Below are 24,308 nucleotides of genomic sequence, written 5' to 3'. Positions count from 1 at the left end.
CTCAAAATAACCTCAAGTTTTATGGAATATATGACATGTATAAATTAATTATTAAGTATTATTATTTAAATGTTATTTATTAATTCATTTAAAATCAATCTTTTCATTTTTTCTATTTCTCTATCTTTCTCTCCTTTAATTATATTATGAAAAATGCCAAGAATCTCTACACACTAATAAAAAAGAATTCAAAAATGTTTAAGTTTGGATGAGTCAAAAAGAAAGTCAAACGGTTAAAAATCACTCTGAAAGCAACTCATTCATAATCATGTGATTGATCTGTGAGGTCTGCCTTGCTTTCACATGCCAAGGATGATATGTATGTCTTCTCTAGAGTTCGGATAATGAACTTTTCAGCACTTTTGGCAAATCACTGGAAGAAGGTGCTACTTCCCCTTCCTATAAAAAGAAACCGATTAGTGACGAGCATATGACAAGAAAGTTAACCATTAGATTACGAAATTTTTAAAGGATGAATCAGTAAATTTTCACACACATAAATTCAAAACAACCACACACGCAAAAAAAAAAAAGAAAAGAAAAAAAAGCTGGGTTCCAAATCTCTTCCCCACTAAAAATTTTATAAGAGTTGCTAATATGTCACAAAACTAATTTTAATTTTTCCTCCAGGGTTATCCTGGGCTCTTGCTGCCTTACTTTGAGGAGAGACACCTTAACTTCTCATCAATAACTTCACCACTGGGCAGTTGGAGGTAGATACAAATTTGACAATCAGTCCTTAGATAATTAAAAATTGATAGTAGTTTATAATTGTAATGTGTTATGTCCTTTCCAAGGAGTCTAAATGGACCTACATTACCTCCACACATCAGGAATGACATGCACAATTTAGCAGTTGTACTCATTTTTCATTTTTCCCAGACTAGTGTGTACTGTTCCACAGCATTGAGATTGTTCCCAATAGCCTGTGTGCCTCACATAGCCCCATGTGAAGGTGAGAGCTTAATAAATACTATTTGGTGATGAATGTGCTCAATTTGCGAACATTCAAAATGCTGCATTTTTGAGTGCCCTAAAAATAGCCAAGTAGTCACGTCCTTTATGTCCAGATTAACTCCAAGTCCAACTAATTCATTTTAAATGTGCAATCAATGCTTCATGACAGCTTCACTTTAAACAGTAGTTTTCACACCTGCCAACACTAAAGAGCAAATCTCACAACCAAAATCAAGTACAAAGTCTTTGAAGAAGGTAGATGATGCACCTGGTTTTGTTATTTTAGAATCAAAACTCTGGTGTGCCATTCTTTACACTAACAAGAAAACTCTAATTTACTACGAAATCAGAATTCTATGATCTTTACCAAAGAACAATTCCACTCATCCTCTACTCCCCATACTATAAAAATATCAGGAAATCCCTGAATATTAAGGATCAATGTGTATCCCTCAGATGACCAGCTGCCATTCCAGATGTATCATCATTATTTGCATCTAATCCACTCACCATTAAATATGAAAGGTACTATGTGAAAATAGGACCAAAATGCTAACCAAAAAGTCTAACATGCTCGAGTTTAGAAAATAGGGAACAGAGAATGTGTCTTGGTTATAGAACAAAAGAACTCATTTTATCACTTGGCTTTACCGCTTGAGAAAATGGCTCCTGGTGTGCTGAACTCCATGATAAATGTGCCCCCTCTAGTTCTTTATTGCCTCTGTAAATCACAGGACTGACAGCAGTTAATAAGAAAAGCTTTTGAGTGGTTTTGAAGTTTTGCTTTGTACAAATAAAGTCTCATATTAAAGAATTTGCTAGTCCTCAAGGTGTGGAAAAAATCAGCACAAGTAGGACTTCCACACTTTTAACTGTTTGTCTTCTTCTTTAATTATTTTTTTTAAAAAACACACAACCTTGGTTTCATTTGCAAATGTTTTTAAAATATCCATTTAAATGATTTAATATAGTTTTTGTTTAATATTTAGATTTCACATAACCTAAATATTCAGAAAAGCAATACTAAACACCAGAAAAGGTATGTGGTGGAAAGAAGGGAGTTACTATAGATTTATTGTTGGGCTTCTACCCAAAATGGTATGCTCTACCTCTTTTAGCCAAAGCAAATTTTGGTGCCATGTCTAGAAATAAAAATCCCAAATTCCACTTGGATAGTGTAAGAAGCAAAAAGTCAATTAATCAACTGCCCACTAAGGTATGAAGATATTGAAATTCTTAAATCAGATATAAGACTTTAGGGCACCTCCTATAAATAATATTCCCCATAATATAGACTACATAAAAATAAATTTAAAAGTGACCATAGTAAGTCATACTTTTCTCTGATGAGCTCAAAAATCTTAGAGAAATTAGATCATTTATCATTACCACATCGTTATCTTCTCATGAAAAAAGCAGATATTATCTTTTTTTCCTAATCCCACTTCAATAGCTGATGTTTTCCCCAGAAATGACTTAGCATTTTGTGCATACTTATATGTGTACATATTTTGTCCCCTGATAGAATATAAGTTTCTTGAGGGTAGAGACTGCTTTACTTTTCCACTTCAGTATCATCAGTAACCAGTGAAATACCAATCAGATAGCAAATAACAAAATGCTTGTTGTCTGATTGATTGGTTAGTTGGTTGATTTAATAAATAAGAAAACAATCATTCTGAATTTATATTTCCTTACTGACGTTACTTCTGCTTAACAAAGAGACAGTTCTAACCTGGAAGGTTTGCCTCAATATGTTTCAGCACACCACCAAAGGGATACTTGCTGATTAAATGAAAAATGAGCAAACTGGCTCATTTGCAGCCATAGAGGAAAAACTCCAGTTGGCACTAAGCAATCAAATTTAGTAAAAATGGGACTTTCTAACAATCCACCTGGAAAAAGCAATTCATAGTTTGGTATGTACAGTACAACAGAGTTGGAAGAACAAGACAATAGCTCATTTAAAATGTATTCTTTTACACAGTTCTGATTATTAAACACACATTTCATTGTCGTATACATTCAGTACACAGCTTTTAACATTAGGGTTTCTTTGAACAGCATTTCAGTGAAACAAATTGGAACTAATGTTCTGATTATTTTGTTTTCTTTTCTGTGGCTTATATCATTCTAGTCTAATTCTGCCCAATTCTTACTAAAGCCAATTTTGTTAATTCACTCTTTCAAAATGAACAAGAATCCATATTCATTCACTGATTGACAAAAAGAAACAGATTTCCTATCTAAACAGAGAGTACTGGGAGTTTTTGACAAATTGCTAAAGTACTAAATTACTAAATTTACTTTGTAAATAATCTGAATGAAGCCAACGGTGCTAAGACACTATCCCATGGCTGTCTCCCTCAGTCCACCAGATAGATGGTAGTCCCCTAAAGTTACAAATTCCACAGGCAACATGAAACTTAAAATTAATTTTTTTCTAGAAAAAAAAAACTCTGAATTGACTGAACAAATTGCTTCCTTTTTCTCCTTTGTCTTTACAGCAGAAACTTAGCCAAATATGGGCTGATAGGACACTAGACACTGATAGCTCAGGCCCTATAATGATGTCCACACAGCATGCTCTACCTGCTGAGAACCACCACATGTCCCTCAGAACATACATGGCTATTCTATGACTATTTCCTGCCTGGAACATAGTGGGCACTTAATAAATGTTTATTGACTGATTGACTAATGTACCATATGGTAAAGAAAAACCTTTTGGTTTGCTGCTGAGCCAGAAATGAATATGCATACAAAAGGTCACAAACCTCCCTAAAAATGAGCTCCTTTTCCATTGGTCATCAAGGGAAGACATGCTGAAGCGCTGGTATAGGCCGAAAGACTTCTTGGCCTCCCCAATTGGGCCAACATGTGGCCCAAGTACATATGGCGTGGCTCTATTCTATCTATTCTTTCTTATTCTTAAAGGAATATTTAGACTAGGCTGCAACTGTGTGAGCTTTCAAAGGTCAGAAGAGCTATCAACCATCCATGAACTAAAGGTCCTACCACCCAGAGTTTGCCAACAACCAAGCCTGGAGAGGTGCACCACCAACCCCCAAGAGCTACCTCCCTGACCTAGTAGACAAGGAATTAACTCCAGCAGGCAAGTTGGCATTTTCTGCAAACAAGGGAACGACTTCATTTATCAGTTTTACTCCATTCAGAAGTGAACTTGTGGAGCAAATGCTTTTTAGCAACTACTCTTAAATTGAAGCCTACTCTAGCCCAGGGTGCAAAGGGAAAGGGAAGAAGAGAATATATTTGTAATTATTCTGCTCTTGCTATATCTTCTCAGTAATATCCCTTTGAAAAAGGAAAGGACAACTCAGGGGTGTCTTAGGGAAACACTGAGGCATTAGGAGAAGGAGAGGGCAGATAAAGCCCTCTGCCTTCCTGAATTGTCAATGAGACTGAGAGTTAGAATAAGGACCTTCAAAGTCTTTATAGGAGCTATAATAGTACAAAACAAGAGGGACAAAGATTCAGAACTCATAGGATAGTTAGGCTGAATCAAATATTGGGTAGATCTTCTCCAGGTAAATATATTCAAGTGTTCACCCTGTAAGTTTTCAACGAACTTCAGAATTAAGAGCCAGGTAGGAAACATAATAGATGGACTGTGGGATTTGGAGTCAGGAAGACATGAATTCAAATTCTACTTTAGATGCTTCTGAGCTATGTAACCCAGTCCAAGTCACCACTTCTCAATCTATTTCCTTATCGACAAAATGAAGGAAATAAAGCCCTCTTAGGATTATGGTGAGAGTGGAATGAAACAATTTATGTAAAGAGCTTTGCCAATCTTAAAGTATCATGTAAATACTGGTTATTATTATTAAAAGTAATATTTTGATATTATTAATAATAAATAATAACAATAATTTAATTAAAACTTATTGTCATTGATGTTATTATTAAAATAGACTCCAAGGTGTCAGGAAGTTTAAATAGGCTTCCTAGGAATTGGAACAATGATATAAGTGGTCCCATTATTATAGTTTGGGGGCTGAAAGGGACTTTCAAAGCACTCTCTTCTAGCTTCTTTCCAAAACCAAACTAACACAATTTTGAGAGGACAATTGCCTTCTTTTTCAAATTTAATTATTAATTAACCAAGTACTTGTTGAGCAACCTAGTATATATGAAGCACTGAACTAACTTGATAGTTTCTGCCTTCAGTCTAGTAGACCACATGACAGATATGTGAATAATTACAATATGAGGCATTATGGGGTTAAGTTCTCCCAAAGGAATAGAATACTTTTTGGTATAACCCTCCTCAATCTATATCCTTGCTGTTACTCACCCAAAACATTCCATCTCCTATCTCCATGGGTTTTTTTCTCTAGCTCTCCCATCTCATATTCAGCTCCTGGCTTCCATGGTCTACTGTAAGATCCTCAATGAAGAATTAGAACCTTCTGCTCTAAAAATAGTCCCTAATTTAAAGGAGCTCAAAGTTCAGTGGGAAAAATAACATGAAAACAACTGAGTACAAACAAGATATATAAAGAATAAATTGTAGATAATTGATGGGGCAGAGCACTAGCATTAAGAGGATCAAGAAAAACTAAGCTCAAATCTCACCTTCTATAGGAAGCATTTCCTAGTTCTCCCTCATAACCAGGGCCTTCATATAAATGTATTTATGTATACATATGCATCTAATAAGCTTTGAGTACAGAGACAATGTTTTTGCCTTTCTTATATCTCTATCATGTCTTACAATGCCCAGAACATAGTAAATTCTTAAATGCTTGTTGACTTAGCTTATTGACAAATTTGACATTCAAGAAGTCATTAAAAAGATCCAAACTAAAACTTTTCTGTGCAGGATAGTTTTAATATCTCTTATTTTACTAGGGCAAATAGAAACCAATTGTCTCAGAATTTGATAAAACTAAATGGTAGACCCCCATTCCTTCCTATATCTAGGAATTAACTAATTTTCAAAACTTCTTAGTAACCTAAAAAGAGATTTCCTTCAATGTGAATTCAGTTCACTTTTGTGAAAGTGTGTACATTTATCTATCCTGAATAATCAAACTGCCAGACATACACAGACGATGTCAAAGAAAACAAGCAGCAAGTCTCTTCATCCTAAAGATTTCTGTATATTCTAATCTTAAAGAGCTATATCAATGCTAGCAATATGATGATAAGAATGATAATAAGTTGAATCTGACTGTTTAAATAATCCCAGAGGGAAAAAATTAAAAGAAATAAGTCCTGCTTCTGTTAAGGAATTCACTCACTACTAATACTACTCTCCCATCTCACTATAATTCTTGTTATCACCCTCCCCACCAAATGATTCTCCTTTCTACTGAGGAACAAAACAACTAAAGCACTGATTGATATAACTGAATGTGTGGGACACAAAGTTTAATGAAAAGAAATGGAAATAAAAAAATGCTTCAAGTTGAATGGTTGATATTAACTTCAGTATAAAATTAACTCGTCCCTTCCCAGAAATAGAGGCAAATAAAAAGGGGAAATGCAATTATAGCTGTACTACAAATGAAAATAATAAAGAACATCAAATAGGATTTATATAGCGTCTCTAAATATGAGAATGGCACTTTTTTGATAGTCTCTTTTAGAGACCATTTCCATCTAGTTCTCAAAAGTGCTCTCCATATAACTGTGAGATAAACAGTTATAAAATGATAATTATTGTATATTTAGAGATAGTAGGAGCCTTAGGAGTCATCTAGTTCAACCTTTTCATTTTCTGGATGAGGAAACTGAGGCCAAAGAGGTCAGATGATTTTCCCAGTCACCCAGTAGTGGCAGTGAGGATTTAAAATCCAGGTCCTCCTTTGAGTCTAAATCTTTTGTTCTTTCTGGAATAGTCTAATCCCTCATAAAAAAAATTTTTTTTAACTAAAAAAGATAGGTCTACAAAGTACAGAAGGAGTAGAGAGTTTGGCAGATGAATCTAGTTTGTCTGATTACTTCTTGAATACTTGTCTAGACAATCTGAATTCACTAATAGCTATGAGCTCTATTTTGCACTTTGTCCCCTCTTTCTCCAACCCAAAAGTAAAGAAGGAAAAAGTTACAGATTTTAAAATATGAACGCCAAAGGGGTACATTACTCCTTATGCAAGCATAAGATTATTAAAGGAATAGGAGATACTAACAGGGCTTAAGTTTAGTGGAATCCCATAGTCCCTGGTCTTGCCTAAATGTCTCAGAAATAAAGAAAAGTTAAACAGAAAAGAAGAGGAAAATATTAAATATAAGGGACTTCTTTTTCATATTTCTTTTCAAATAAGGCTTAAATGCTCTTATAAAACTATTTTACTTACTGTTGACTATGTTTCTACTATTATTATTTGTAATTACCACATTTTTTGTAACATATTCACTCATTCTTTCATTCATTTACCGCCAACTAAGCACTCCAAGCTCCCACCCTAAGACCTTGGACTAAGACCCCAACTATTCCCTATTCCCCAGTCACCTTGAGGCCATACATTTGTATACTTACCTTTCTTTATCAATCTTCCTCCCTACTTTCTAACAATGGCTCTGAACACTAATCAAATCAACACCAGCAAAACTTTCCTTTCTGGACCCAGTGGTCTTTCCCTATTGGAATGCAAATTCCTTGAATTTGCAGGGGCTATTTTACTTGCTTTTTATTCCCAGTGTTTAGCATATTGCCTGACATACAAGCTTAATAAATACTTTTTCTTTCATTCATTCAACAAGTATTCATTAAATCCCTACTATTGTCACAGTACTGTGCCTAGCATTAGAAACAAAGACTATAATAAAAGTATCTTCCAGGAGTGTGCATACTTCTGGATTGGTGATGTTGCAGTTTTATTTGGTTTTCATACAAACAGATTTCACAATAGCATTTTCAGGATTTCAGATATGTTTAAATTGATTCCTACGAGGAGTTTTTGACAAGTTTTTTTACCCTACTAGTCAATTGTTGCAATCATAAATATGAACTTGTTTAAAGGAAAGAACCTGGCTTTCCCCAAACTCATTTAATGGATGTAGACATTTCACTGTGAAATTAATATTTAATAAAAAAAGAAAAAGAAAGGTTCTATTAATAATCAAAACACTTGACTTTATAGACCTAATCTTTCTAATGGGGAAAATCCAGGACTCTGTTCTTGGTTTACTGCCAGATCTTCTTTTTACTGAAGAATCATTCTAAACTTCTAATCACAGTTCAACAACCATCTGCCAAATCATATACAGATATTGATATTTGCCACTCTACAGCTAAATTGCATCAAATGTCAATCAATGCAATCAACTCATTAGCTGGCTGTTATTGAGCTTTAGTGCTCGCTATATACTTTTGCAATTCTTTGATTAAGCAATGACTATATTCCCTGTCTACATCCACTGACTGATTAGCTCAATGATACAGCTGATCTTCTGAAGTCAAATGGCTAAAAGAATCATAGGAATTTTAGGGCTTTGAGGGACTTTGGAAATCATCTCACACAAATCCCTCATTTTATAGTGAAGGAAACTATGGCCCAGAGAGATTAAGTAACTTGCCCAAGGTTTAAAGTAGACCAACATTTTTTTTTAAATCAGTGATTACTCTCAATTTCTTTTATTCAGAATATCAGTATACAGCAAATAAGTAAATATGGCAATGAAATTTCAATTTTTCAGAGAGAAATTTTCAACAAAAGCTAGACTAAGACATTCAAATATCTTTTGTCATCAGGTCATAATCTGTTTTCATTCTGCCTTCTTCCTAGCCACCTGAGATTTTAAATTTCTTCAAATGATGTCACAACCAAGAAAAGATTGTGTGATTGTCACATGCAGAATCTAAAAGCCAGAGGTCAATGCCACTCACTAGTGTGCTAGCCCACTGCTCCAAATTTTATATCTTTTCTGTCCCTCAGTTATTGCCTGACATGATTTAACAACTGTAATTCCTTATTTAACGATGTCAAAGGTTTTAGGAAATTGACTGTATTTCACTGACGATATATTTCTTCTTGATTACAGAGTGGTTAAAATGATTTTAAACCAAGACAGCAAAATAAAGCAGTAATAAAATCAATAAAAGGTGCTTAAAACATTCCTTCTATTAGGTAATGGCATTTAAAATATCCGTAGCTTGTAATGGCACTTAGGATATGCCCAAAAATCAATGAGCTAAATTACTTATTGAACTAGTTAATTTGAACATTGAGTTTTTTATGTATATTGATAAAATAGGTTACTGAATACTACTAGAAAGTAACAGTATCACTTTCATGGTCAAATGTCTCCCTCTGCTGGGAAAAAAAAATTTTTTAAATTCTCTCTGGAAGGGAACAAAAAGATATAAAAATTAAAAGCTGTAACCTCTAAAAACTCCACAAGAGGTCCCTGAATCTCTGCAGACTTTCTAAATTCATGCAGCTTGATAAAAAATAACTTTTAAAGTTTATTTGAGTATAAAGACTTCCTATAAAAACACTTCTTTAACAGCTTTGTAATCTATTCATTTAAAATATGAATCATATCTAAGACCCTGTAAGTAACTGATAAAAAGCAAACTAAGTTTGTGCTCAAAAATCACCATATAACCATAAGCTTTTTCAGGCATTATAAGGATTCAACTTCTAATAGCTTTAGATACTTTCTGTTATGTCAAAAGGTTTTGGTTTTTGTTTGGGTATAGGGTTGTTGTTGTTTTTTCATTTTTGTTTTGTAGTTTGATTTTTTTTTGAAAGCTAAATCTATTTTCAAGGAAATGTCTGCAATTTTAATATACTGATTTAATATGAAGTCTGGATGGAACTATCTTTTTTAAATTAATTCTTTGAGAACTTTAAGGTTTGAATTCATTATTTCATAGCACAAGAGAGTCTTGGAGTATAAATGATAAGTAGACAGGCTATATGAGTTTCTGATAATATTAATATTATAATTTTTAAAATATATAGGTGTTTTTTGAAAATTCATTTGCCTTTGCAAAATGCCGCCAGCCTCTATTCCTACTATTATCACTGAATTAATCTCTGTTCTATACCTTTCTGTGCCAGATAAATTCCAACCTGATTTTGGAGTTCTGAAGAGTTTGGCTGGGGAATTTTAGCTACAATGGCAAAGGCAGCTTCAGAAATTATTTATATAGCATGTTGAGAGGTCATCTGTAACTACTTTAAAATTGATACATAAAATCTTGAGGTAAACTTTAAAATCTGCATATGTTTGAATTATTTTAATTGGAATATTTTCATCAATAGTGGATCACACAACTCTCCACACAGAAAAGTTCTCTGCATTTCAATTTTATTTAATTTTGTGTACTTAAAACAAATGGACTACTATAGATAAGAAAGTCTTAAAAAAAAAAAAACATTGTGGGTGAGTTGGCTTTGGTGTTTCTTCACCAGCAAAAACATCACAGCCTGAAGAATAAAGCAATAATTTCTATATGAGATTACCAGTAGAATCCTTGCCAAAGACTAAGAAAATAAACAAAAAGTCTCTTTTTTCATTATTTTCTTTTATTCAATGAAGCTTTTGCTATACAAAGGGTAATTTGAGAAGACTAATAAACAGAATTTGATTTGGCTCATAGAAAACTGAATTTCACTATTAGGAACTGAAAGTCAAAGAATTTGCAAGTTGAAAGGGATCTTTAGTGACCATCTATTCCAAACCCACATCCACTGTACCACACACCTGGAAGATTTTCAAGGAGGAAGAATATAATAACCATGAACCTAAATTAACCTTTCCTACCATCCAGTTCAATCCAATTAATATTTTAAGTGCCTGGTTTTTTTGTTTCATTTTGTTTTGTGAAGCATTATGCTAAGTGATGGGGTTACAAAAATGAAAAAAGTATACAATTAAAATTCCTGGCTTCAAACAGTTTACAGTCCATTGGGTGTATGGGCAGAGTATAACATTTGTACAGCAGAATGTGATAAGAGCAAAAGGAGAGATCCAGACAAGTGCTTTAGGAAAATTTCTGGAGAATAAGAACTATAAGGATTTCACTGAAGAAAAGGAATTTTAAAAATCAAAGTTGATGGAATGTCTTCCAGACATAAGGGACAGCCTTTGTACAAGTGAACAGAAAGAAGCAGGAGAAGCTAAATTGAAAATAAGAAATCATTCCATCAGTAGTACTCTTTAGTTGAAAGGTAGAATTTGTGAAGTAATAACACTTCAGAGCCAGATAGTGTCGGTCTCTATATGCCAGGCCTTACATGATAAGGAGTATGCATTCTACTCTATAGGCATCAGCAACAGAACAAGGGAGTAACCTACAAAGAGGCTGCAGCTCTGGGCAGAGGTAGACAAAGTATTTTCCTAAGAGACCCCAAAGAAAGAGATCGGGCTTCTCGTATACTTTCTCTCTTGTTATGCCCCATCTCTGTATTAGAGCCACAGGAAAAATCTCTTAAAGTTTCAGTGTGGCTCACATCTAAAGTCTTTCCAAAAAGAACTGAGTCTCTCTAGAAGAGTTATTATACGGTAGCAGTTATAGGACAACCATTTTCATCACCACAAAATGCTCCAAACATACAAAGACTCATAAATACACATTGACAAATTCTTAAAACATAAAAAAGTAATCTTTAACCCCTTCTTACTACTCTTCTTGGATGCTGATCATTAAAACATGAAATACTTTGTGGGAATGTTGAACAAGTATTTCACCTTCACCTTGGATCTATACTTCTCAAAAAATTCACTCAAAGACCCAATCTTCTATCCAACCAGCCATGTTGGCTAATTTTCCTGTTGGTAGTCATCTTTTCTTTCAAGTAGGATATGGTTGCAGAGAGCACTTCCCTCAAGCAACCAACACCTAATTCAATGGCTGACCTCTTTAAAACTCACATAGTGGACATCAAATAAAAACATCTATCTCAGAATTATTATTTCCTCCACTGTGCATAGGGAAACACAAAACAGAAATAGCAGCTAGGAACATGAGATCCAGACTCAAGCTTACCTAGACATCAGCTGTGCTTGCTGTCATAGACAAGTGTTTGAGAGATTCTGAAAGAAAGTGTGGGAGAAAAGAGATACTGGGCTTCCTATCATACTGAAGGTCTACAGAGTCATTGGGCTGACCTCACTGTTGTTTGCCTGTGCACCCTGGACAGAACACCAATGTCATACCAGGAAATTGATTCACTTCCATTTGAAATGCCTGGAAGATTCTGAAGATCACCCGGCAAGATGAGTACCAGACCCTGAGATCCTTTCAGTTCCTAAACTGTCAAGCATTCAAACTCTACGACACAGTGCAACTCCAACAAGAAAGCCATGTTATTTGAATGCCAAGTACACGTTTACTTAAAAGACTATTTTACCAAAAACTCACACAAGGCCAGCACTCATATGGAGGTCTGAGGAAGCGATACAAGAACACTTTCAAGGTCTCTTTGAAAAACTTTTGTAAAGATTGGGAGACAGGGGAGACATGGGAGACACTGACACAGAACCATCCTGCACGGCATACCTGCATGAAAGAAAGCACTGTGCCCTAAGAACCAAGCAGAATTGCAATAGCTCAAAAGAAATGTGAGATGTACAAATTTAGAAACATCTCCACCTCATTTCACATAGGCTACTTGTGCCTACCTATGGTAGAGTCTTCTGAGCTCTTACTGATCAGCTATAATTGGGCATACTGAACATTGACCCCAACATAATGAGGTCATTTTGGTACTCTTCAGAGATGAAGGACAACAACCAGGCATCCACAACTGTTGCAAGAAGAAGGGGGAAAGTCCTCCTCCACTGGAAGTCCAAAGGAAAGTTGGATGAGTTCTAGGCAACACGCTCAACAAAAAGGGGGACTCTGGCCACTCCTCTTAAGCCCCCTGAGCAGGTCGTTTTTTATTGCTTAGTTACTCGGTCCTTTTTGGCACAATCACCCTTCACAGTCTCTAGCAGACAACCTTGGGCATAAAGTTCCAACCAGGAGTTTCTGACTCAATTCCATTTAACAAGGAGTCAGAGTATATACCTACATGTCACTAAAAGTAGGTCAAGTGCACTTCTCAGTATCATCTCATCTATTACTCAAACATGTGAATCTCCTTGCATTCACTTCCTTTTCTCAGCTAGGTTAAAATGGTTCATTTATATTCAGTCTTAGAAGAAAGGAATAATGTCTCTGGCCCTTAAAAAAAAAAGACAAAAAGTTCATGCTCTTTAATCTGTCTCCAAATCTTATATTTGCTTTGAAACAACTTGGTCCAAAGTAAATGAGTCAGGGTAATAACCAAAGCGCTTTTAGAATATGGTGCTGCTGGTAAGTATAAAATATTTGTAGCACAGACAAGAGCAAAAAACATAATTTAATTCATCTTAAAAGATTATAATGATGTTAAACTAGATTTCAATAATTCTTTTCATTACAATTGAAATTGTCTAATAGAAGAAAGGAATGGAAGGAGGAGAGGTAGCAGAAAAATAGGAGTCTGAGCAAAACTGGCTTGAGAGGAAGCAATTGCAAAATCCAAATGCTTGTCTCCAGGGTTTCTTTGATTTTTATGTGTTCGTGTGCCAAACATACATGTTTTATTTTAATCATAGTAATCCCTAACTCTGATTCTACAAGAAAATTAACTATTCAGAGGGAAGACTCCCTGTAGTTTATGCACCAAGATCCATCTAAGCCTCATCCAAGACAGGTTCAACTAAATGCCACTGTATCCCAGGCTTTAAGACTTCCAAATCCAGAATGGAAAAAATTATTTGTAATCCTCTTGTAGTGTGCCAAGTTTCCTCCATGGATTACTATTTCTGTGATGTAAGGAAGAAAATGCAACCGTATCATTTGGCTATTTTTATGTTTGGGGGTTTTTTCACTTTCAAGTAAATGGACAAAAGTAATAATGATTCTGCCAGTAGAAGAGATACAATGCTATCATTTAGACAAAAAAATATAACAAAAGAAATAAATGAATCAAGTATTTCTGCAATACTTATCCATTTGGGAAAGCTAATACATTTGAAAAATGGAAGAAAGAGTAAGAACAACTTTTATGTAGTTAAAAATAACTGAAATATATTTTAATTAAATAATTAGATAATAAAATTAAGATATTCAAATAAATTGACTAATACAGAAAAACCTGGGAATTAAAAAAAAGTAAAAATCTTCATAACCAGTAACAATTACATCTCAATTTAACAAATATTCATTAAACACCTACCTAGGCTAGCCACATATAGATATAAAGGCAAAAATGAAATAGCTCCTTCCCTCAAGGAACTTGCATTCTACTTGACACTAGAACACTAATAATGATGATGATGATGATGATGATGATGATGATGATGATGATGATGATATCACTTCACATTTTTATAGCTGCTCACAATTTTCAACATACTTTCACATACATTAGCTCAATGGATTTTTGAATGGAAGGGACTTTAGTGTTCATTTTGTCCAACCTTCTTTTACAAATAAGGAATTCATATCCAAGAAAAGTTATGTTCTCCCTCCTCCAATCTGACTATTGGTCTCCTCCCTTCCTTGCTTCCTTTAAGTCCTAACTAAAATCCCACATCACAAAGGTGGGATTTTATTTATTTATTCTATTTATAGCTTACTTTGCATATATTTGTTTGCATGCTGTCTCTCCTATTAGATTGTAAACTCCATGAGGATAGAGACTTTCTTTTGCCTCTTTTTACTAAAAGCAAGGTACAGTGTCTGGCACATAGTAGATGCTTAAGAAATATTTATTGAATTTAATTGAATTAAATTACTTGCTCAAATCCACATGGCTAATATAGCAAGATAGAATCAAAACTACTTCCAACACCCTGAGGATTCTTACTACAACACTGTAAATTAGGTGGGCAGGTCCTATCCTCATTCTACAGAAGAACAAAATAAGGCATCAAGAAGAGGTAGACAGTGTGATATAGTGGAATGAGCACTGGCTATAGAGTCAAGAATGTGGATTTAAATCCTGCCTTTTACATTTACTGCCTATATGGTCTTAGACAAGTCTTTTAGGATTCTCAGCTTAGATAATTAAATAATCAAATAATAAAATTAAGATATTCTAATAAATCAGCTATTACAGAAAAGCCTAAATTTGAAAAATCTTCATAACATGCTATAATTACATCTCAATTTAACATCACCCTTGCTCTCACTGCTCTTCTGCCTTGAAACTTATACTATTGATTTTAAGACATACGGTAAGAGTTGAGAAAAAAAGAAAGGACAAGGTTTAACTAATAATTTGGATATGGTGTCTAAAATGATACTGAGCTTGTGAATCTAATTAATGGGGAGGACAGTAGTGCCCTCAATAGAAAAACAATAGTTCAAAAGAGGAGTGGACTAGAAGGGCAACATAATAACGAATTCATTTTCTTTTCTGGACATATTGAGTTTAAGACAATCAAGGGACATCCAGTATGGTGTACCCAATAGGCAGAGAGAGATGCACAAACTAATGTTAGGTGAGAGACCAGGAGTAGATATACAGATTTAGTAATCATATGAATGGAGATGATAATTCAACCCCTAGGGGTTAATAAGATCACTAAGAAAAAGTATAAAAGAAGAAGAAAAGAGAGCAGTGAGATGGATCCTTGGAGTACAAAATTAGTAGGCTTAATATGAATGAAGAGATAGTAAAATAGAATAAGAATGAATGCCAGATAGGTAGGAAGACAGTCAAGAGAGAACTATCAGAGGGCATTCAGGAGAAGCATGTCAATAGTGTCAAAGCATTAAATGCTGCAGGTAGGTCAAGAATGATGAAAATTGAAAAAAAGTCATCAGATTTGTCAGTGAAAAGTTCACTGGAAGATAGATTCCACATACATTAAAATATTTATAACTATTTTTTGTGATAGCAAAGAACTGGAAATGAAATAAAAATGAAACAAAATGACTAGCAATCAGAGACTAGCTAAAAAATTGTGGTACATAAGTAAAATGAATTATTATTGTTCTAAAAGAAACAATAAACATTATGAATATACAAAAGTACAGTGAGTAGAAACAGGAATACAATATATACAATGACTATAACTGTTGAAATGGAAAGAACAACCACCAGAAAAAATGGCAACTGAAAGGTATGAACCTATAAGGAATAAGCTTATCTCCCACAAAAAAAAAAAAAGAAATATAACACCTCCCCCCAGGCCTTTGCAGAGATCTGGGACAATGGGTATTGTGAAGATTGTATTTGGCTTTCCCCTGATTGTAACAATGAAGGTACTTAGCTCCTCCTTGATTATGAAGATTAAATTGTAATCCCCTGTCTATTTTAGATTCTAATCCCCAAAGTGTAAACACAGTACTTAAAGTTGATTATGGAGATCTACCCATTTGGGATTTTAACCACAAAAAGGAGTGAACACCAATTTTGTACATTGAGTAGGAGGTCTGAAGTGGGCAGTCCTGGAGTGGTGCATCAGCTATGACTGGTAGATATAAAATTTAGGGGAAGTGATGCGAGAGAAAAAGGTCTTTAAAAGTGGAAACAGAGACACTCAGACTTGGAGTGAAGACAGACTTGAAGGGAGTCACTTGGAGAGAAGTCACTTGGAGTTGAGGCTGATTGATAAAAAGAATCTGCTGATTGAACTGACAATATGGTGAGTGTAAAGGCTGACTTCCTTCCTTGCCCTTTCTGGAGGTGTGAGCCTCTGGGAAAGTCCCATCTTGAGACTCCTTTCCCCTGGCTGGGGCCTTAGAATTTCTACCTGGCTCAGAAGAAGCTGGAGTACATTCTAGTTCTGTGACTCTGAACAAGTCATGTAATCACTATCTGCTTCAGTTTCTTCAATTATAAAATGAGGATAATAATATTACCTAGCTGCCAGGATTGGGAAGATAAGAAATAACATTTATAAATGCCAGGTACTATTATTATTTCCATAATTTTACAAATGCCTTTACTAAACTAAAGGACAGTATCCAAGCAACATAACAAGAGCCATTACTCTGAATCAACTAGTGAAAACAGCAAACTACTCATTAAAAACTACTGAGGAAATGAAGTAGAAAGAAGATGGCAGAGGAGTAAGGAGTATAGTTACACTCTCCAACACAATCCCTCCATAAAGATCTAGAAAATGAATCAGACTGATTCATGACCAGAAAATTCAAGGAAAAAATTACAGTGAATCATATTTTAAGCCCAGTTCAGGAAAGAGAAATAGACAGAGGGTCTTTCACTGTCAAACAATAGGGAAAATTAGTGGACCAAATAGAGGACAAAAACTCAATAAGGCAATAAGAAATATTGGAATACTTGAAAAACTGGAAACATAGGGGAGGATGTAAGATACCTTATAACAAAAACAACTGAACTACTAGGGAAAAGATAGAGGAGAAAAAAAAATTAAGAATTATTGAACTACATAAAAATCATAAGCAAAAAAAAAGATTCGAGACATCATACTTCAAGAATTACTAAAAGAAAACTGCCCAGATCTCTTAGAATCAGTGGACAAACTGTACCCCAAAGAGATAATGGACAAAAAGACTTGTACAAAATTATTCATAGCTGCGCTCTTTGTGGTGGCCAAAAACTGGAAAACGAGGGGATGCCCATCAATTGGGGAATGGCTGAGCAAATTGTGGTATATGTTGGTGATGGAATAATATTGTGCTAAAAGGAATAATAAAGTGGAGGAGTTCCATGGAGACTGGAACAACCTCCAGGAAGTGATGCAGAGCAAGAGGAGCAGAACCAGGAGAACATTGTACACAGAGACTAATATACTGTGGTATAATCGAACGTAATGGACTTCTCCATTAGTGGCGGTGTAATGTCCCTAAATAATTTGCAGGGATCTAGGAGAAAAAAACACTATTCATAAGCAAAGGATAAACTATAGGAGTAGAAACACCGAGGAAAAGCAACTGCCTGAATACAGCGGTTGAGGGGACATGACAAAGGAGAGACTCTAAATGAACACTCTAATGCAAATATTATCAACATAGCAATGGGTTCAAATCAAGAAAACATGTAATGCCCAGTGGATTTATGCGTCGGCTATGGGGGGTGGGGAGGAAAAGAAAATGATCTATGTCTTCAATGAATAATGCTTGGAAATGATCAAATAAAATATAAAAAAAAAGAATCAGTGGACAAAGTAGAAATAGAAAGAATCAACCAGTTACCTCCTAAAAGAAACCCCAAAATGAAAACTCCTAGTAATATTATAACCCAAATCCAGAACTTCACATCAAAGGGAAAAAATGTAAGCAGCCAGGGAAAAAAATCAAATACTAAGGAGCCACAGTCAAGATCACACAAGCTTTATCAACCATCACTACAAAGAAGAAGAGAGCTTGGAAAGTTATATTCTAGAACATCATTGGTGAACCTTTTAGAGATCACATGCCCACCTGCATCTTCAAGCCCCTACCCCCCACACACACATTATAATAGACAGAAATGGGGGAAGTGCTAACATTGGGTAGCTGGGCAGAGAGGCAGAGCATGCAAAAAATGTCCTCAGGCTGGTAGAGAGAGGGAACAGAGCAGCCCCCTCCAGCATACCAGTGTACATGTGCCATATATTCACCAATACAGCTTTAGAATACAATATTACAGAATATTATATGCCAAAAAATATAAACTTACAACAAAGAATAATACCCAGGAAAACAGAGTATAACCCCACAAAGTAAAAAAATTTACCTTTAATAAAATAGACTTCTTGGGTGAAGCTATTTGGCTCAGTGGATTGAGAGCCAGGCTTAGAGATGGAAAGTCCTGGGTTCAAATATGACCTCAAACAATTTCTAGTGGCATGACCTAGAGAAAGTAACTTAACCCCCATTGCCTAGCCTTGACCACTCTTCTGCCTTGGAACCAATTCACCATATGATTCTAGGATAAAAGGTCAGGGTTTTTTAAAAAATAAATAAAAGTAAAACAGACTTCCAACCATTCTTGATGAAAAGATTACAGCTGCACAGAAACTTTAAAATGTAAACAAAAGAACAAGATAAACAAAAAAAGGTAAAATTGAATGAAGGATCATACCAAAGAACAATTTACATTCCAATACAAAAAAATGATATAAATATCCCTTCAATCATCACCAAGGGTCATAATCAGAATCTAATTATATTCTATATTTTTTTGATGAACTAAAAATAAGAATGGAAAGGAAGGGGTAAAGGAATGCACAAAATGTGGGAGGAAAGGAAGAGAGCAGAAAATTATCTCACATAGGTGCCCAGGTAGACATTTGTGGAACCAAGGAAGAGGGAGTAGAGAGAGCTAAAGAGACTTGAATCTCACTCTGAATTAGTCAAATGATGTGAGAATAAAAACATACATATATACACTCACAAAAACATGGAATTGAATAGAAATAAATTTCACTCAGTAAGTTCAAAAGAGAAAAGGGAGATTGAAAAGGGAATAAAATTAAGTTCCTACTACAGAGGGTAGATTTTGAAGAACTCAAATGAAAGGAAAGAATAAGAACTTGCCATTGGACTTTAGGTGAGGAAAACAGAAGAGATGCAGGGAAACAGAAACTGAATACACTAAAGCTAGAGCACTGGTACTCAGGTCACTCCTCTCTAATCACTCACTTCTTCATAAAAAGGGGGAAGGAAACAAAGAAAAGAAAACATATAAGAGAAAAGGTATATACAGTTAACAATTTGAATTGAATGTGAAAAGGATGAACTCACTCATAAAATGGAAGAGGACAGCATAACAAAATAAAAAGCAGAATCCAGCAATATATTGTTTACAAAGAAAAACACTCTTGAAACTGAAAAATGTACATAGTTAAAATAAGAAACTTTTATTCTTCAGCTGAAGTTTTTTTAAAAAAAACAGAAGTATAAATCATAATCTCAGACAAAGCAACAGCAAAAATAAACTTAAATAAGATAAACAAGGAGACCACATTTTGCAGAAAGAATGATGGACAATGAATGAATATCAATACTAAGCACATATACACCAAATAGTATAGCATCTAAAGACTTAGAAGAAAGCTTAAATGAACTGTGGATAAAATAAAAAATGAAACTTGCAATGGGAGATTTCAAATGAATAAATCTCAACGATAAATCAAAACAAAAGAGAAATGAAAGAGAAATATATTAAAGTTTAGTAAAGTTATATAAACCTCTTGATATAATTAAAATGGAATGGAAATGGAATATAATATTTCTCAACTAAGTTGTCTTCACAAAAATTAACTATGTATTTAGGACATAAAAATCTCACAATCAAATGCAGAAAAGTAGAAAATTAAACACATTACACCAAATCACCATTACACAACCATTTTATGGACTACACTGCAATAAAAATTACATTAAATAAAGATCCGCTGATGACATGATTAAAAATTAATTAAAGATTAAATAATATAATATTAAAGAATGGTTAGGTAAAAGAACAAATCATAGAAACAATCAATAATTTCATTGAAATAACAATGAAATGACATATCAAATTTTTGAGATACAGACAAAGCAGTCATTAGGGGAAAATATATCTCTAAACACTTTCATCAATAGAAGAGAGAAAGGATAGATCAAGAAATTGTCATACAACTAAAAAAAATAGCCCAGAAAACCAACAAATTAAAAATATCTAAATAACTGCCAAAATAGAAATCCTAAAAAAAAAATCAAAGTAACAAAAAAAATTCATTCTTTGAATTAATGAATAAAACATCAGCTAGTGAATTAAGAAGAAAACCAAATTACCAGTGTCAAAAATTAATTTGGTGAATTTACAGCCAATAAAGAGGAAATTTAAAAATTATTAGGAACTATTTCACCCACCCACCAATCTAAATGAAATGAATGAATAATTGTAAAAATATAAAATATTCAGTTTAACAGGACAAGACATAGAAATATAACAAAGTCTTAGAAAAAAGAAATTTAACATACCAAAAATAAACTTTCAGAAGAAAAAAAAAAGATGGATTCATCTCATATCAAATTTTTAAAGATAAATTCTAACATTACATTAACTATTTGAAAATATTGGAAAAGAAGAGGTTGTATGATACAAATTTGGTCTTGATATTTATACCAGGGAGATTCAAAACAAAAAAGAAAACTATGGGCCAATATCTCTAGTGAATTTCAATGCAAAAATTTGTAAATAAAATATTAGCAGACTACAGTACTCCATAATAATTATTATATAGTAAGATCAAAATGGATATATACCAGGAAAGCCAGTCTGGTTCAAAATTAGAATATATATCTATAAAACCAGAAGCCAGCATTATCTCTAATGAGAATCAATAATTAAACCTCCTATGTTCCAGGCATTGTGCTGAATGCTGGAAGTACAAAAAAGATGCAAAAGGAGTTTCTGCCCTCTAGGAACTCACAGTCTAATAGGTCCATAACTTTTAAATGTAGTGCTAGGAATGCTAGCTATAGCAATAAGAGAAGAAAATGAAATTGAGAGAAAAAGCATAAGTAAAGAAGAAACAAAAATGTCCCTCTTGTAGATGATATGATGGCACCTTTGGATAACTCTAGTCAACTAATTGAAACAATTAACTTCAAAAAAGTTGAAAATATATAAAATAAATACAAATCAATTATTGGCATTTCTGCCTATTACCAACAAAATCCAACACAAAGAAATAGAAAAAATCCATTAAAATAACTAGAGAGAATATAAAATACTTGGAGTTTACTTGCCTAGATAGATAGAAGAACTATACAAATACAACTAGAATGCATGGAGAAATTTTCATTGTTAACAGATAAGTATAACCAATATGATAAAAATTGGTAAAACTACCTAACTTACTTATTCGGTGCCATACCAATCAAACTATGAAGCAGTTATTTTATATAGCTAGAAAAAAAATTCATCTGGAGAAACAAAAGGCCAAGAATCATGGGAATTAATGAAAGAAGTAGGAAGAAATAGGTCCTAGAAATGGCATATCTCAAAACTATTTTACAAATCTGTAATCATCAAAACATTGTGAAACTGGTTAAGAAATGTACTAATAGACAAATGTAAATTAAAAACTCTGAATCTCCATGTCTTTCCTATAAAATTAGCAAGACTGACCAAAGAACAAAAAAAAAAAAGAAAATGACAGATTCTGTAGGTGCTCTGAAAAAAAACAGATATATTATTGTGCTATGAACACTTGGTCCAGCCATTCTAAAAATCCATTTGGATTGGTGCCCAAAAAGCAGTTGATCTATACCAAAAGAGATCAAAGAAAGAACAGAAAGTGCTATGTGTACAAAAATACTTGTAGCACCTCTTTGGGTGGCAGAGAATTGGAAATTGAGGGAATGCTTATCAATTGGGGTATGACTGAACAAGTTATGGTACATGAATGTGATAGAACCCTATTATAAGAAATTATGAAAAGAATGGTTCCAGAGAAATACAAGAAGCCATATAAATCATGCAGAGTAGAGTGAGAAGAATAAGGAGAACAAGTTATACAATAACAATGATATCACAAAGACAAAAATCTTTGAAAGATTTAGGAACCAGATCTGATCAATACAATGACCAACCACTATTCCAGAGGGTTCATGAGGAAACATGCTATCCACATCCTGAAAGAGAGGTGAAGGACTCAGAGTAAAGCTTGAGACACATCATTTTGGACATGGCCAATACAATAATTTGTTTTCTTTAACTATGATAAAACAAAAATAAAACAAAAGAGAAGTGTTGTTTTTATTGATTTCTCAATGCAGTGGAAAGGAAAGGAGGGAGAAAAATGTGGATTTTCACTTTAAAAATTAAAATTTAATTTCTTTAAAAAGATTGCCAAGGAAATTTTTAAATACTCTAAAAAGAAGGTTTGAGATTTTCTTACTACAGAAAGCCTATTTTCTTAGGAAGTAAAAACAGTCATCTAACTAATATCCATATCAAATATTTGAAAAAAAAATGTTACAGAAAATGGGAAAAGAAATTAAGTGGTGAAAAACGACACCTAAACCAGGAAAGGAGATAAGGAATTTTCTAAGTGAACATGATTTGACGGATTTGGGATTTGGGAAGCAAAGAATTTAAATCCCTGCTCTACCACTTATTTTCTATGTGACCTTGAGTATAAGTCAAATAAAATCCTAGGCTTCGGTTTCCTTACCTGCAAAATGAGGTATTGAATGAGATGAATACCTCTATAATAATATAAACTACAAAAGGTCTTGTATTACAAAAGGTATAGATTCCAAGACAGAAGGTAAGGGTTTTATAAAAAGAGAAAGAAAGAAGGAAAGAAGGAAAGAAGGAAAGAAGGAAAGAAGGAAAGAAAGAAAGAAAGAAAGAAAGAAAGAAAGAAAGAAAGAAAGAAAGAAAGAAAGAAAGAAAGAAAGAAAGAAAGAAAGAAAGAAAGAAAGAAAGAAAGAAAGAAAGAAAGAAAGAAAGAAAGAAAGAAAGAAAGAAAGAAAGAAAGAAAGAAAGAAAGAAGGAAGGAAAGAAGGAAAGAAGGAAGGAAGGAAGGAAGGAAGGAAGGAAGGAAGGAAGGAAGGAAGGAAGGAAGGAAGGAAGGAAGGAAGGAAGGAAGGAAGGAAGGAAGGAAGGAAGGAAGGAAAGAAGGAAAGAAGGAAAGAAGGAAAGAAGGAAAGAAGGAAAGAAGGAAAGAAGGAAAGAAGGAAAGAAAGAAAGAAAGAAAGAAAGAAAGAAAGAAAGAAAGAAAGAAAGAAAGAAAGAAAGAAAGAAAGAAAGAAAGAAAGAAAGAAAGAAAGAAAGAAGGAAGGAAGGAAGGAAGGAAGGAAGGAAGGAAGGAAGGAAGGAAGGAAGGAAGGAAGGAAGGAAGGAAGGAAGGAAAGAAGGAAAGAAGGAAAGAAGGAAAGAAGGAAAGAAGGAAAGAAGGAAAGAAGGAAAGAAGGAAAGAAAGAAAGAAAGAAAGAAAGAAAGAAAGAAAGAAAGAAAGAAAGAAAGAAAGAAAGAAAGAAAGAAAGAAAGAAAGAAAGAAAGAAAGAAAGAAAGAAAGAAAGAAAGAAAGAAAGAAAGAAAGAAAGAAAGAAAGGACCTAATTTTAAGAGTAGCAGAAGTAAAGAAGCCTATGTACCTGCCTAGCTATAAACGACATCAAAAGAAACAATTAAACCACCTCTGAAGGGAGGATTCAAATGAAAATGGCAACAACAAGTACCCACTGAATGCAACTATGGGCAATGTATCTTCATAAAAATAATAATCTGAACATATAATGGAATTTATTTTTTGCTTTTGTTGACATTTTGATATACATATTTATTTTGTATCATATAGTTAATTCAATATTCATCATTTTTAAAAGGATGAGCAAGAATGCCAAATCCAAAAAACAGCAAACTAAAACAAATGCCACTAGAAATAAAGAGTTTCAGGGCTCTCTCATTGAAAGGACCTTTA

General features: G+C 33.8%; 1 long non-coding RNA gene across 1 annotated transcript; it reads left to right on the top strand.

The window, feature by feature from the left end:
• The first annotated feature begins 632 nt into the window (after positions 1–632).
• Positions 633–10,153, top strand: LOC130456375 (uncharacterized). The gene is made up of 2 exons (XR_008915137.1): positions 633–713; positions 9,996–10,153. It is a non-coding gene; the product is annotated as an uncharacterized LOC130456375 (long non-coding RNA).
• Positions 10,154–24,308: the final 14,155 nt, after the last annotated feature.

The sequence above is a fragment of the Monodelphis domestica genome, chromosome 1, assembly GCF_027887165.1.
Source record: "Monodelphis domestica isolate mMonDom1 chromosome 1, mMonDom1.pri, whole genome shotgun sequence".
Classification (NCBI taxonomy): domain Eukaryota; kingdom Metazoa; phylum Chordata; class Mammalia; order Didelphimorphia; family Didelphidae; genus Monodelphis; species Monodelphis domestica.
This window is presented reverse-complemented; position numbering and strand designations above follow the sequence as displayed.